The sequence below is a fragment of the Heterodontus francisci genome, chromosome 7 (assembly GCF_036365525.1).
Source record: "Heterodontus francisci isolate sHetFra1 chromosome 7, sHetFra1.hap1, whole genome shotgun sequence".
NCBI classification, from domain to species: domain Eukaryota; kingdom Metazoa; phylum Chordata; class Chondrichthyes; order Heterodontiformes; family Heterodontidae; genus Heterodontus; species Heterodontus francisci.
The window spans coordinates 135,463,536-135,476,289 of NC_090377.1; the positions used below are offsets into that span (position 1 = coordinate 135,463,536).

Genomic DNA, 12,754 nt, shown 5'->3' on the forward strand with positions numbered 1-12,754 from the left:
ATTGCTGAACTTATTCTAAATCTGTCTTCGTATTCCTCATTGTCTTTCTTGGGCTGCTCCTATCTAATATGGTATTACTTCCTTCTCTAGTACTATCTAACACACTTTATACACCTTATTCTTCTTTGCTACTTCTATATGCAGTTCCCACCCCCTGTCAATTTAGTTTAAACCCTCCACAACCACATTAGTGAACTGCCCGGCGAGCATAGTGGCGCAGTGGTTAGCACCACAGCCTCACAGCTCCAGCGACCCGGGTTCAATTCTGGGTACTGCCTGTGTGGAGTTTGCAAGTTCTCCCTGTGTCTGCGTGGGTTTCCTCCGGGTGCTCCGGTTTCCTCCCACATGCCAAAGACTTGCAGGTTGATCGGTAAATTGGCCATTATAAATTGCCCCTAGTATAGGTAGGTGGTAGGGAAATATAGGGACAGGCGTGGATGTGTAGGAATATGGGATTAGTGTAGGATTAGTATAAATGGGTGGCTGATGGCCGGCACAGACTCAGTGGGCTGAAGGGCCTGTTTCAGTGCTGTATCTCTAAACTAAAACTAAACATATTGGTCCCAGTCCTGTTGAGGTGGAACCCATTCCTTTTGAATTGGTGCCTTCTGCCCCAGAACTGGTCCCAATGTTCCAAAATTCTGAATCCTTCCCTCCTGCACCATGCCTCAAGCCACATGTTGATCCTCCCTCTCTTCCTATTTCTATACTTGCTAGCACATGTCACCGGGACTAATCAGAGATTACTACTTTGAGGTCTTACTTTTTAACTTCCTCCCTAGCTCCTGAAAATCTGATTGTAGGACCTCAATATCTGCTCTTTCTATGTCATTGGTACCGATGTGCACCACAAGTCTGCTCACTCGCTTCCCACTGAAGAATATTCTGCACCCTCTCCATGATGTCCTTTACCCTGGCACTAGGGAGGCAACACTCATGCAGGACTCAGGATGACAGATACAGAAAGGCTGTCTGTTACCTTAAACTATGGAATCTCCTGTAGCAACTGTATTGCTCTTCTTTGCTGTTCCCTCCTGCAGTCCTATGCCCAATAGCAATTCTTTGAGGGGCCGGATTTTGTGCAGGAGGCAGAGCCGAAAAGGCGGGGTAACTTTTTGCGCTCCTCCGGAGCGATTCTCCAGTCTTTTTGAATCAAAATTTTAGCAGACAGAATCCCCATTTATTTAAAGACTTTAAAGGGATGGGCATCCCGCCTCAAAGAGCTGCCGGCCCTCTAACTGCCAGCAGTATTGATAGCGACACCAGGAGTGGTGGCCACTGCTGGTACTGCAGAGGTCTTGGCCACAGGCCCAGCACAGGAACCTCGGAATAGAGGTAGGTGAGGTGGGGTCACTGGGACCAGTCTGGAAGGCACTGGCGAGGGGGGGTTGGGGAGGGTGGTCGTTCAGACTGGGGTGGGGGGGGGGCTCCCAGGGGTGAGTTAGTTCCCGGTGCCAGTCCTCTGTGGGCCACAAATTGTGGGCGGCACAGTGGCACAGTGGTTAGCACCGCAGCCTCACAGCTCCAGGGACCCGGGTTCAATTCTGGGTACTGCCTGTGCGGAGTTTGCAAGTTCTCCCTGTGACCGCGTGGGTTTTCGCCGGGTGCTCCGGTTTCCTCCCACTGCTAAAGACTTGCAGGTGATAGGTAAATTGGCCATTGTAAACTGCCCCTAGTGTAGGTAGGTGGTAGGGAATATGGGATTACTGTAGGGTTAGTATAAATGGGTGGTTCTTGGTCGGCACAGACTCGGTGGACCGAAGGGCCTGTTTCAGTGCTGTATCTCTAAATAAAATAAATAAATTGCCCACGAAGGAAGGACCCCACTCCAAGCCCGCAGGGAGGGCATCTCGGTTTACAAGGCGCCCTCCCTGCGCGGTGGAGGCCCCCAAACCCTTACCAGTAAGATCCCAGCGGCAAGAACAGGCCTTTAATTGCCTGAAAACAGGCCACTTATGGACGTCAATTGGCCTCTGGGCAGGAAGGCCCTCGTCGGCCTATCCCACCCATGGGAAGAACGCTGGGCGACGAGTCCTCTGCCCCACTGGGCCCAATTACATGCATGGTCAAAAAAGGCCCATTAATTACAGGCCAGGAAAGCCTAATATTGGTGATGGGGAAATGCTTAGAGACCATAATCCAAGATAAAATTATGACTTGAAAAAATATGGGTTAATAAGTGACAGTGAGCATGGATTTGTTGAAGTCAAGTTGTGTTTGATCAACTTGATTAAAGTTCTTATTAGGACAACTCATTCTTTTGATATATGTATTGACATGGACTTGCGGATAGTGATAATTTCAAAGTTTGCAGGTGACATGAAAGAGACGTGACAGCATTAACAGACTTCACGATGGCACAGACAGACTGGTGAAATGTGCAGGCATATTGCAGATTAAATTTAACACACAGCAGTGTGAAGTGATACGTTTTGGTAATAAGAATGAGAAGAGGCAATATAAACTAAATGATACAATTTTAAAGGGGGTGCGGGACCAGAAAGACTTGGGATGTTCATGCACAAGTCTTCGAAGGTAGCAGGACAAGTTGAGAAGGCTGTTGAAAAGGCATATGTGATCAATGGATTTATAAACAGAGGCATATAGTACAAAAGCAAGGACTTTGTGCTAAACCTTTATAAATCGCTGGTTTGGCCCCAGCTGGAATATTTTGTCCAATTCCGGGCACCACACTTTAGGAAGGATGTCAAGGCCTTAGAGAGGGTGCAGAGGAGATTTACTTAAAGGTATCAGGGTAAGATGGACTTTAGTTACATGGAGAGATTAGAGAAGCTGTAATTAATCTTCTCTGTCCTAAGAAGAAGAGGCAATTTAATACAGTGTTCAAAATCATGAAGGGCTTTGATTGGGTAAATAAGAAGAAACAGTTTCCACTGGCAGGAGGGTAGTTTCCGGAGAACACAGATTTAAGGTAAATTGACAGAAAGGGAGAGGAGGAGAATATTTTTATGCAGTGAGTTGTTATGGTTAGTAATGCACTGCCAGCAGATTCAATAGCCACTTTAAAAATGGAATTGGATAAACATTGGAAAGGGAAAAATTTGCAGCACTATGAGAAACAAGCAGGGATGTGCAATGGGGTTCCAAATGGCCTCTTTCTGTGCTGCATTGTTCTCTGATTCTAAGCACCATCTCCTGTGGGTGCAAACCAACAAAGAGAAACTGACCAGCAATTTCACATAACTCAATTTCTTAACTATTTGACTGTAGATTCTCCACAAATAGAATATGCAGAAACCCTATTGCCTCTGATATTCTAGCTGGAAACAATGTGTTCCAGTCTCCAATTAACGGTATAAATAGCTATCTAGGACAGCTCTTTTAAAATCTCATTTGCACTTCTGGACAGAACACAAAAATATCATCTGTCTGATGATTCATTTGCCTGCAAACTTTTATTTATTCCTTTGTAACCTTGATTTGCAATCATATCAATTAACATATGAACATATGTTCATATTTTGCAGATTAAATGATTGACAATACTACCCTAAATGTTCTTCCCTCATACCTCCTAAAGTTCAAATATCCTGCCATAAAGATTCCTCCTCACTGTGATAGAATCAAGACTCACTACCATGTCTTCTACTCTAACTTGTTCTTTTCCAACATCTCAAAGCTGCCCTCTTAATATTGGTGTCATCCTGCCTCATGGGCCTTGGCCCTTTGCAATGGTTTGCATGATCTGGCATTGCATGATCTAGTCCTTCATGCCATAATTTTGCATTAGACACTGAGTAACAAGACAATAACTAGTATTAGACACTAAAATTTTCTAACTATTCAATGCTATAAATATTGCCATCAGACTGTGTATGAATTCTCAGTATTATTGCTATCTAGTGCTGTTATAGTTAGACCTAAATTCAAGAGGAATTCTCATCTGAAATCCATAAATTAATCAGAAACTCAAAAGTTGCTGACACGTTAACAGAACTCAGCAGACCCAATAAATGGACTAGAGTCATAGAGAGATACAGCACTGAAACAGGCCCTTCGGCCCATCGAGTCTGTGCCGACCAACAGGCATCCACTTATACTAATCCTACATTAAATCCCACCTTCCCTCTATTCTCCTACCACCGACCTACACTAGGGGCAATTTACAATGGTCAATTTACCTATCAACCTGCAAGTCTTTGGCTGTGGGAGGAGACCGGAGCACCCGGCGGAAACCCACGCGGTCACAGGGAGAACTTGCAAACTCCGCACAGGCAGTACCCAGAACTGAACCCGGGTCGCTGGAGCTGTGAGCCTGCGGTGCGAACCACTGCTTATTTTGACAAAAGAGCCCATTTTTCAAAGTAAAATGCTCATGAAAAATCCATTCATGTGTCAGGTGTATGCAGTCTTCCCAAGTAGAACTTTTGTTGCAGGTCAAGTAAGGTCTCCAATTGGACAAAGAACATAATGTATTTAAAAGATGTCAAAGGAATATCTTTGTTTAAAAATAAAAATGAGTAAAATATCCATGATGTTGTCCAGAACCCGAGCAGCAGAAGTCTAGGAGTAAGCAGGAGAACAGGTCTCAAGCAGTGAGAAAGACTTGTATTTATATAGTGCCTTTCACAACCTCAGGACATCCCAAAGCACTTTACAGCCGATGAAGTACTTTTTGAAGTGTAGTTACTACTGTAATGTAGAAAGGCTGCAGTCAATTTGTGCTTAGCGAAGTCCCACAGAAGGCAACGTAATAATGACCAGATAGTCTGTTTATATGGTGTAAGTTGAGGGATAAATATTGGCCAGGACACCGGTGAGAACTACACTTCTCTTCTTCAAAATAGTGCATTGGATCTTTCAGGTCCACCAAACAGGGCAGACGAGGCCATGGTTTAATATATCATCCAAAAGCAATGGCCGTGTCCCAGACCCAGGGAGCAAACAGTCGAAGACCTAAGGAGTGTGCATCAGGTTACAGCCTCACTGACATTGCTGCCAATGTGTTTCACAAAGTTAAGTACAAGTGGAGAAGGCAATTCTGTTAATGGGTAAATCAACAGAAGATCAGTGGGAGGTGCTCAAAAAAAGAATTCAACAAGAGCTCAATTTGCAGCCTCACAGCTCCAGCGACCCGGTTTCGATTCTGGGTACTTTGTGTTGGCGTTTACTGAGGAAGAGGCTGCTGACAAAATATTGGTAGAAGCAGAGATGGTAGAAGTAATAGATGGGGTGAAAATTGATAGGCCAGATGTACTGGAAAGGTTGGCCGTGCTGAGAGCGGATAAGTCGCCTGATCAGGATGGCTTGCATCCCAGGTTGCTAAAGGAAGTGACGGTGGAGATAGCGGAAGGACTTAGCATAACCTTCCAATCATCCCTCAATACTGGAGAGGTGCCAGAGGATTGGAGAGTGGCAAATATGACACCTTTGTTCAAGAAAGGGTGTAAGGACATTCCTAGTAACTACAAACTGGTTAGTTTAACATCAGTGATGGGTAAGGTTTTAGAAACAATAATCGGGGGGGGGGGGGGGGAATCAACAGGCACGTCGAGAGGTTTGAATTAATTAAGGAGAGCCAGGATGGATTTGTAAAAGTCAGAATGTACTTGACTAACCTAACTGAATTTTCGGATGACATAACAGAGAAGGTTGATGAAGGGAAAGCAAAGGATGTTGTCTTGAACGATTTTAAGAAAGCCTTTGACAAAGTTCCACATAAAAGGCTGGTTAACAGAATTGAGACTCATGGTACAGGTGAGTGAGTGCAGCTTGGATAAAACTTGGTGTAAGGACAGAAAACAGTGAGTCATGGTAAATTGTTGTTTTTCAGACTGGAGAATGATGGACAGTGCTGTTTCATAAGGTTCAGTGCTCGGACTCCTGCTTTTTTGACTATATGTAAATGACTTGGATATTGGAATACAGAGTACAATTTCAAATTTGCTGATGATACCAAACTTGGAGGATGATATCAAACGACTGCAACAATTCATAGACAGGCTAGCAGAATGGGCAGACAAGTGGTAGATGGAATTTAATACAGAGAAGTGTGAGGTGATGAATTTTGGCAGAAGGGATGAGGAGCGGCAATACAGACTAAATGGCACAGTTCTAAAGTGTGTACAAAGACACAGGAACCTGGGCATTCATGTGCATAGATCTTTGAAGGTGGCAGGTCATATTGAGAGTACTTAGCAAAGCAGGTGGGCTCTTGGACTCCATAAATAGAGGTATCAAGTACAAAAGCAGCTGAACCTTTACGAAGCTCTGGTTGGGCCACAACGAGAGTAATGAGTCCAGTTCTGTTCACCACACTTTTTGAAGGAGTGAGGGTACAGGGGAGATTTACCAGAATGGTTCCAGGAATGAGGGATTTTAGCCATAAGGTTTCAGATTGGAAAAGTTGGAGTTGTTCTCCTTGCAGCAAAGAAGATTGAGGGGAGATTTGATAGTGGCATTCTAGGTTATGACACTTTTAGATAAGGTTGTCAAAGAAAAGCTGATAATACAAGAACTAGGGGACACAGATTTAAGGTTTTGGGTGGAGTGGGGTGTGAGGAAGGACTTTTTTTTTATGCAGCAGGCGGTAATGACCTGGAGCTTGCTGCCTACAAGGGTGGTGGATGCTGAGACAATGCTTTCAAAAGGAAATTGGATGGGCACTTTAGGTAAATAAACTTGCAAGGCTAAGGGAATGAAGAATGGGACTGTTGGATTGCTCTAAAGTGGACCAGGATGGACTCAGTCATTTATGGCAATGGGGGAGGCCATTCGGCCCATCAAGTCCATGCCGGCTCTTCGCAGTGCAATCCAGTTAGTCCCACTCTCCCATTTGATCCTCATAGCCCTGCAAGTGCCCATGGTCTCCCTTGCCTTTCCCCCTGCAACAAATTGTTTTTTTCTGTCTTATTTTGTTTTTGATTAATTGTTTCACCAATTAGGATCATGTTTGTTTGGACTCCAGTTGATAATCTTATATATATATTTACCTAACATATGCTGAGCAACATACCTTTTGTCCTCTACTGAAGTGCAGTTGAATATCCCACACCCCTATGCCCACCATCCAGTAAATCTCTAATTTTGGCTTCCATGGTGTAGAACCTTACACTTATTTGTATTGAATTTTATCTGTCAAAGTTCAACCCACTTGTAAATATTGTCCTTCTACAACCCCTTGGATGCTTCATCAGTCTCTCCAGGCCCCTTAGATTGATGTCATTGCCAATCTGATCATATTACATTGTGTTTCCGGAACCACATTATTTATGCAGATCAGAAATAGTAGAGGACCCAAGAACAATCCCCACATTACTCTGTGTTGCATCGCTGCCACCATCAACCCCCATCCCTCAATCCTCCAACTAATAGCTACTACTTCCTTTGCCTGGGTGGTAGAACCCAATCCCTGCCAGTCTTTTGCTGAAGACTTCAACTGATTCAGTTCAGCCATTTTTATATCTTGCCAATGTAAGACCCAGGTTTCTAACGAAGATGCAAGCAAAGTATTTAATGTACTGTTTGCAGTACAGCACAAGTGTTCACTTGGTTTAAAAATGAATATCTGTGGTGCCAGTTCCTGTTGTGCCAAGTCTCGATCATTGTAGAATCCCAGCGGTGCAGTGGGAGGTATAGTGGTTGAGAAGTTTAAATAAGCACAGCCATACAGGAAATGAAGGGGAAGTTTCTAAAGGGAACTGGTGTAGGCTGGAAAACTAGTCATTATGTTGTATTTCAGCCATGCGGAAAGAAAGAATAATATGTGAATTAAATGGTACCAGGGATGAAAGATTTCAGTTACTTGGAGAGACTAGAGAAACTGGGATTGCTTTCTTAGAACAGAGAAGGTTCAGGAGAGAATTGAGAGAAATGTTCAAGGGGGATGGTAGCGTAGAGGTGATGTTAGTGGACTAGTAATCCAGAGGTCCTGTCTAATGGTTCTGAGACATGAGTTCAAATGCCCCACAGCAATTTATTAATAAATATGGAATAAAAATCTAGTCTCAGTAATGGTAGCCATGAAACTACAGGTTGTCATAAAAATCCATCTGGCTCACTAACGTCCTTCAGGGGAGGAAATCTGCCATCCTTACCTGGTCTGGCCTATATGTGACTCCAAACTCACAGCAATGTGGTTGACTCTTAACTGCCCTCTGAAACGGCCAGTTGTTTCAAACTGCTACAGTAAAGTCGAAAAAGAATAAAACCAGATGGACAACCCGGCATTGATCTAGGCACCGGAAATGATAAAGGCACACCCAGCCTAGTTGACCCTGAAAAGTCCTTCTCATTAGCATCAGGGAACTTGTGCCAAAATTGGGAGAGCTTTCCTACACACTAGTCAAGCAACAGCCTGACATAGTCATACTCACAGAATCATACCTTACAATGTCCCAGACATTACCAACACCATCCCTGGCTATGTCCTGTCCCACCAGCAGGACAGACCTACCAGAGGTGGCGGCACAGTGGTATACAGTCGGGAGGGAGTTGCCCTGGGAGTCTCCAACATTGACTTGGGACCCCATGAAGTTTCATGGACAAGGAAACTTTCTGCGGATCATCACTTACAGCCCTCCCTTGGCTGATCAATCAGAGCTCCTCCATGTTGAACACCACTTGCAAGAAGAACGGAGGGCTTGCAAGGGCACAGAATGTACTCTGGGTGGGGGACTTCAATATCCATCACTAAAAGCGGCTCAGTAGCACCACTACTGACCGAGCTGGCCGAGTCCTGAAGGACATATCTGCCAGACATGGCCTGTAGAAGGTGGTGAAAAAACTAACGAGAGAAAATCTGCTTGACTGCGTCCTCACTAATCCACCTGTTGCAGAGGCATCTGTCCATGACAATATCGGTAGCAGCGACCACCACACAGTACATCTTCAACCAGAAGTGCTGAGTGGATGATTTCATCTTGGCCTCCTCCTGAGGACCCCATCATCAGCCAATTTGATTCACTCCACTGATAGCAAGAAACGGCTGAAGGCACTGGATACAGCTAAGACTATGGGTCCTGACAACATCCCAGCTGTAGTATTGAAGACTTGTGCTCCAGAACTAGCTATACCCCTAGTCAAACTGTACCAGTACAGCTACAACACTGGCATCTACCCAAAAACGTAGAAAATTGCCCAGGAATATCCTGTCTGGCCAATTACCACCCTCTCAGTCTAGTCTGAATCAGTACCAAAGTGATGGAAGCTGTCATCGACAGGACTATCAAGCAGCACTTACACAGCAATAACTTGCTCACTGATGCTCAGTTTGGGGTCTGCCAGGGGCACACGGCTCCTGACTTCATTACAGATTTGTTCCAAAAATGGGCAAAAGAGCTGAATTCCAGAGGTGAGGTGAAAGTCACTGCTCTTGACATCAAAGCAGCATTTGACAGTGTGTGTCATCAAGGAGCCCTAGCAAAATTGAAGTCGATGGGAATCAGGCAGAAAGCTCTTCACTGGTTGGAGTCATACCTAGTGCAAAGGAAGATGTTGTGGTTGTTGGAGGCCAATCATCTCAGTCCCAGGACATCACTGCAGGAGTTCCTCAGGGTAGTGTCCTAATCCCAACCATCTTCAGCTGCTTCATCAATGACCTTCGCTCATCATAAGATCAGAAGTGAGGATGTTCACAGATGATTGCACAATGTTCAGCACCATTCAAGACTCCTCAGATACTGAAGCAGTCTATGCCTGCATACAGCAAGACCTGGACAATACTCAGGCTTGGGCTGAGAAATAAAATGTGCAGCACATTATAATGTTCTGGAACACACTGCCTGAGAGGGTGGTGAATGCCGATTCAATAGCTACTTTCAAAAGGGAATTGAATGTATACTTTAAGGGGAAAAATTAGCAGGGAAATGGGACTAATTGGATTGCTCTTTCAAAGAGGCAGCACAAGGACAATAGGCCAAATGGCCTCCTTCTGTGCTCTATCATTCTATGAATTAAGAGTTTCGGGAGACCCGCTTCTGCCGAATTCATTTCATCACCGTCTCTCAAATAGCCAGGCAAGTGGTGAAGTGGGGCTTCAAAGGAATGGGAGAGTGAGCAGGGAGCAGAACATCACAGAATTACAGCACAGAGGAGGCTTCTCCTTTCTCACCAAACCAATGCTCCTCCAGGCTCCTTATGTCCTAGCCATGGATCCCTGGCCTCTCTCTAGTTTCTTTCCTATCTCATCCATGAGAAATACTTCCTATTTCCCGACCTTGTTCCCAGTAAAATGACCATCTAACTTGCCGTACTGGCCCTATGCAAACTGACATTTCATATGGTTCCTCTCCTCAGACACTGTTCCCCTCACTTTGCTTGGTGCTAAAGTATTCAAAGCCAGAGAAGGCATTAATATTTTTAGTTAATTTATGGATGCCACACCGGAAACATTGGACTCGTGCAAACCTGCAATTTTAATCGCACCACCATTGGTGGTCATGCCTTCAGCTGCCTGGGAATTCTCTCACAAAACCTCTCCGCTGGTCTATCTCTCTCTCTCCTTCTCCATGATGCTCCTTAAGACCTACCTCTTTGACCAAGCTTTTGGTCATCTGTTCTATGCGGATTGGTGTCAAATTATCATAGAATTTAAATTATGATTGACAATTCTGAAGCATCTTGGAATGTTTTACTATGTTAAAGGCACTACATAAATACAAGTTATTGTTGAAATATGGACCGAGGTATGTGTACTGAGGTTTGTAGTACTGGCAGGTACAAGTTTGTGGTTGGAACTTGATACATGCACTGAGTGGGGATGCTGAGGTCTATCATGAGTATGTGGTGTAAATTGAGAGTAAAGAGCACAAACGAAGAGCAGGCATCGGAGAAAATCCAGGAATTTTGACGTTTGTAGAAGGAAATCCATCAGTAAGACTAAAGATTTTCATCGGTGATCTTATAATTTGCCAGGTGTTCACTTTATCTGAAACTTACAATTTTAATTCCTTGTATGGAATCATAGAAGGTTTAAGGCAAAGAAAGAGGCCACTTGGTCCATTTTGTCTATGCCGGCCAAAAAACGTTCCACCTACTCTCATAGAGTCATAGAGAGAGACAGCACTGAAACTGGCCCTTCGGCCCACCGAGTCTGTGCCGACCAACAACCACCCATTTATACTAATCCTACATTAATCCCAAATTCCCTACCACATTCCCACCATTCTACTGCCACCTACCTACACTCGGGGCAATTTACAATGGCTAATTTACCTATCAACCTGCAAGACTTTGGCTGTGGGAGGAAACTGGAGCACCTGGCAGAAGCCCACGCGGTCACAGGGAGAACTTGCAAACTGAGCGCAGGCAGTACCCAGAACTGAACAAGGGTCGCTGGAGCTGTGGTGCTAACCACTGCGCCGCCCCCACCTATTCTAATCCCATCTTCCAGCATTTGGTCCGTAGCCCTGCAGATTACGGCACTTGAAGTGCATATCCAGACTCCCTTTGAATGAGTTGAGGGTCTCTGCCTCAACTACCCTTTCAAGCAGTGAGTTCCAGACCATCAGCACCCTCTGGGTGAAAAAACTTTTCCTCATCTCCCCTCTAATCTTTCTACCAATCACTTTAAATCTATGCCCCCTAGTCACTGGCCTCTCTGCTAAGGTAAATAGACCCTTCATCTCCACTCTATCCAGGCCCCTCAAAATTTTGTACATTTCAATCAGATACCCCCTCAGTCTTCTCTGTTCCAAGGAGAACAACCCCAGCCTATCCGATCTTTCCTCATAGCTGCATTTTTGTATAAAAATATTGTGCATCTGGCTTGTCCCTATCACAGAACAGATGTTACAGAGACAAAACTTTTTTTTTTTAAAGCAGCGATTTCATCCTGGGTTTTTGGACTGAAATCTGAAATCGATAAGCAATTTGTGTACCTCACTAATTTACAAGCAACTACAATTACCTGGATTGAGGTCAGTAATTTTTGCAGTGGCCTTAAAGAACCAGGGCAGGTTAGCAGCTAAACACCCCTTTGAATACCAACGTTTGCTAGTTTCTCTCCAGACTCAAGTGATGAACAATGCCACAACAGATACATTAATATAGATACCTCGCTATAAAAATTAAAAAAAATTGCACATCAACATGCTAAGACGTCATATGCCAAATCTCTTTAATATAAATAGAAAACAATTGTAAAATGCCAGTTGTTCCTAACCTGCACTTCTGATCATCAGCCTGAAACTGATGAGCACATTCCAACCACCAAAGTTCTCTGAACAAACTAATACACCCTAAATGACCTCAGCTTGTATTTAATTAACAAAGTGATTGATGACAACGCTACGTCATCAGGATGCGCCACGGTGCGCTCATGTGCACACGGTCTCAGGCCCTCTGCGCATGCGCTGCGGTCCGGATTGCCAGGACCAGTTTGCGCATGCGCAGATGACGTCATCGCGTAACGTCATCTTCCTCGGGGGACACGCCAGGTTGGCCTCTGCGCATGCGGAATCTGGTCCTGACAAGCCGGACCGCAGCGCATGCGCAGAGGGCCTCAGACCGTGTGCGCATGTGCGTCAATCTTCCGAAAGCTTCGGCGCGAGTTTTTGAAAATGGAAGGAGGAGATGTTTCGTCGGGCATTTTACCTCAATTATTTAGTCATTTTGGACATTTGCTTCATTTTTATTAGACAGAGGAGATTGTTCCAAGGTAAGTTGCTCTGAAAATACTTACATTGTCTGGGGCACCGCATGTGCTCCAGTCCCTGTTGTTAAGTTGGTCTGAAAACATTTCAAGGGAGGGAAGGAAGGGAGGGAGGGAGGGAAGGGAGGAAAGGGAGGGAGA

At 44.7% G+C, this 12,754-nt stretch overlaps 1 protein-coding gene across 1 annotated transcript in view; it reads right to left on the minus strand.

The window, feature by feature from the left end:
* The window catches only part of acadl (acyl-CoA dehydrogenase long chain), a gene marked incomplete at its 5' end in the record, with an annotated part of 159,340 nt that overhangs the window by 13,393 nt on the left and 133,193 nt on the right, over positions 1–12,754 (minus strand). The window lies entirely within an intron of this gene.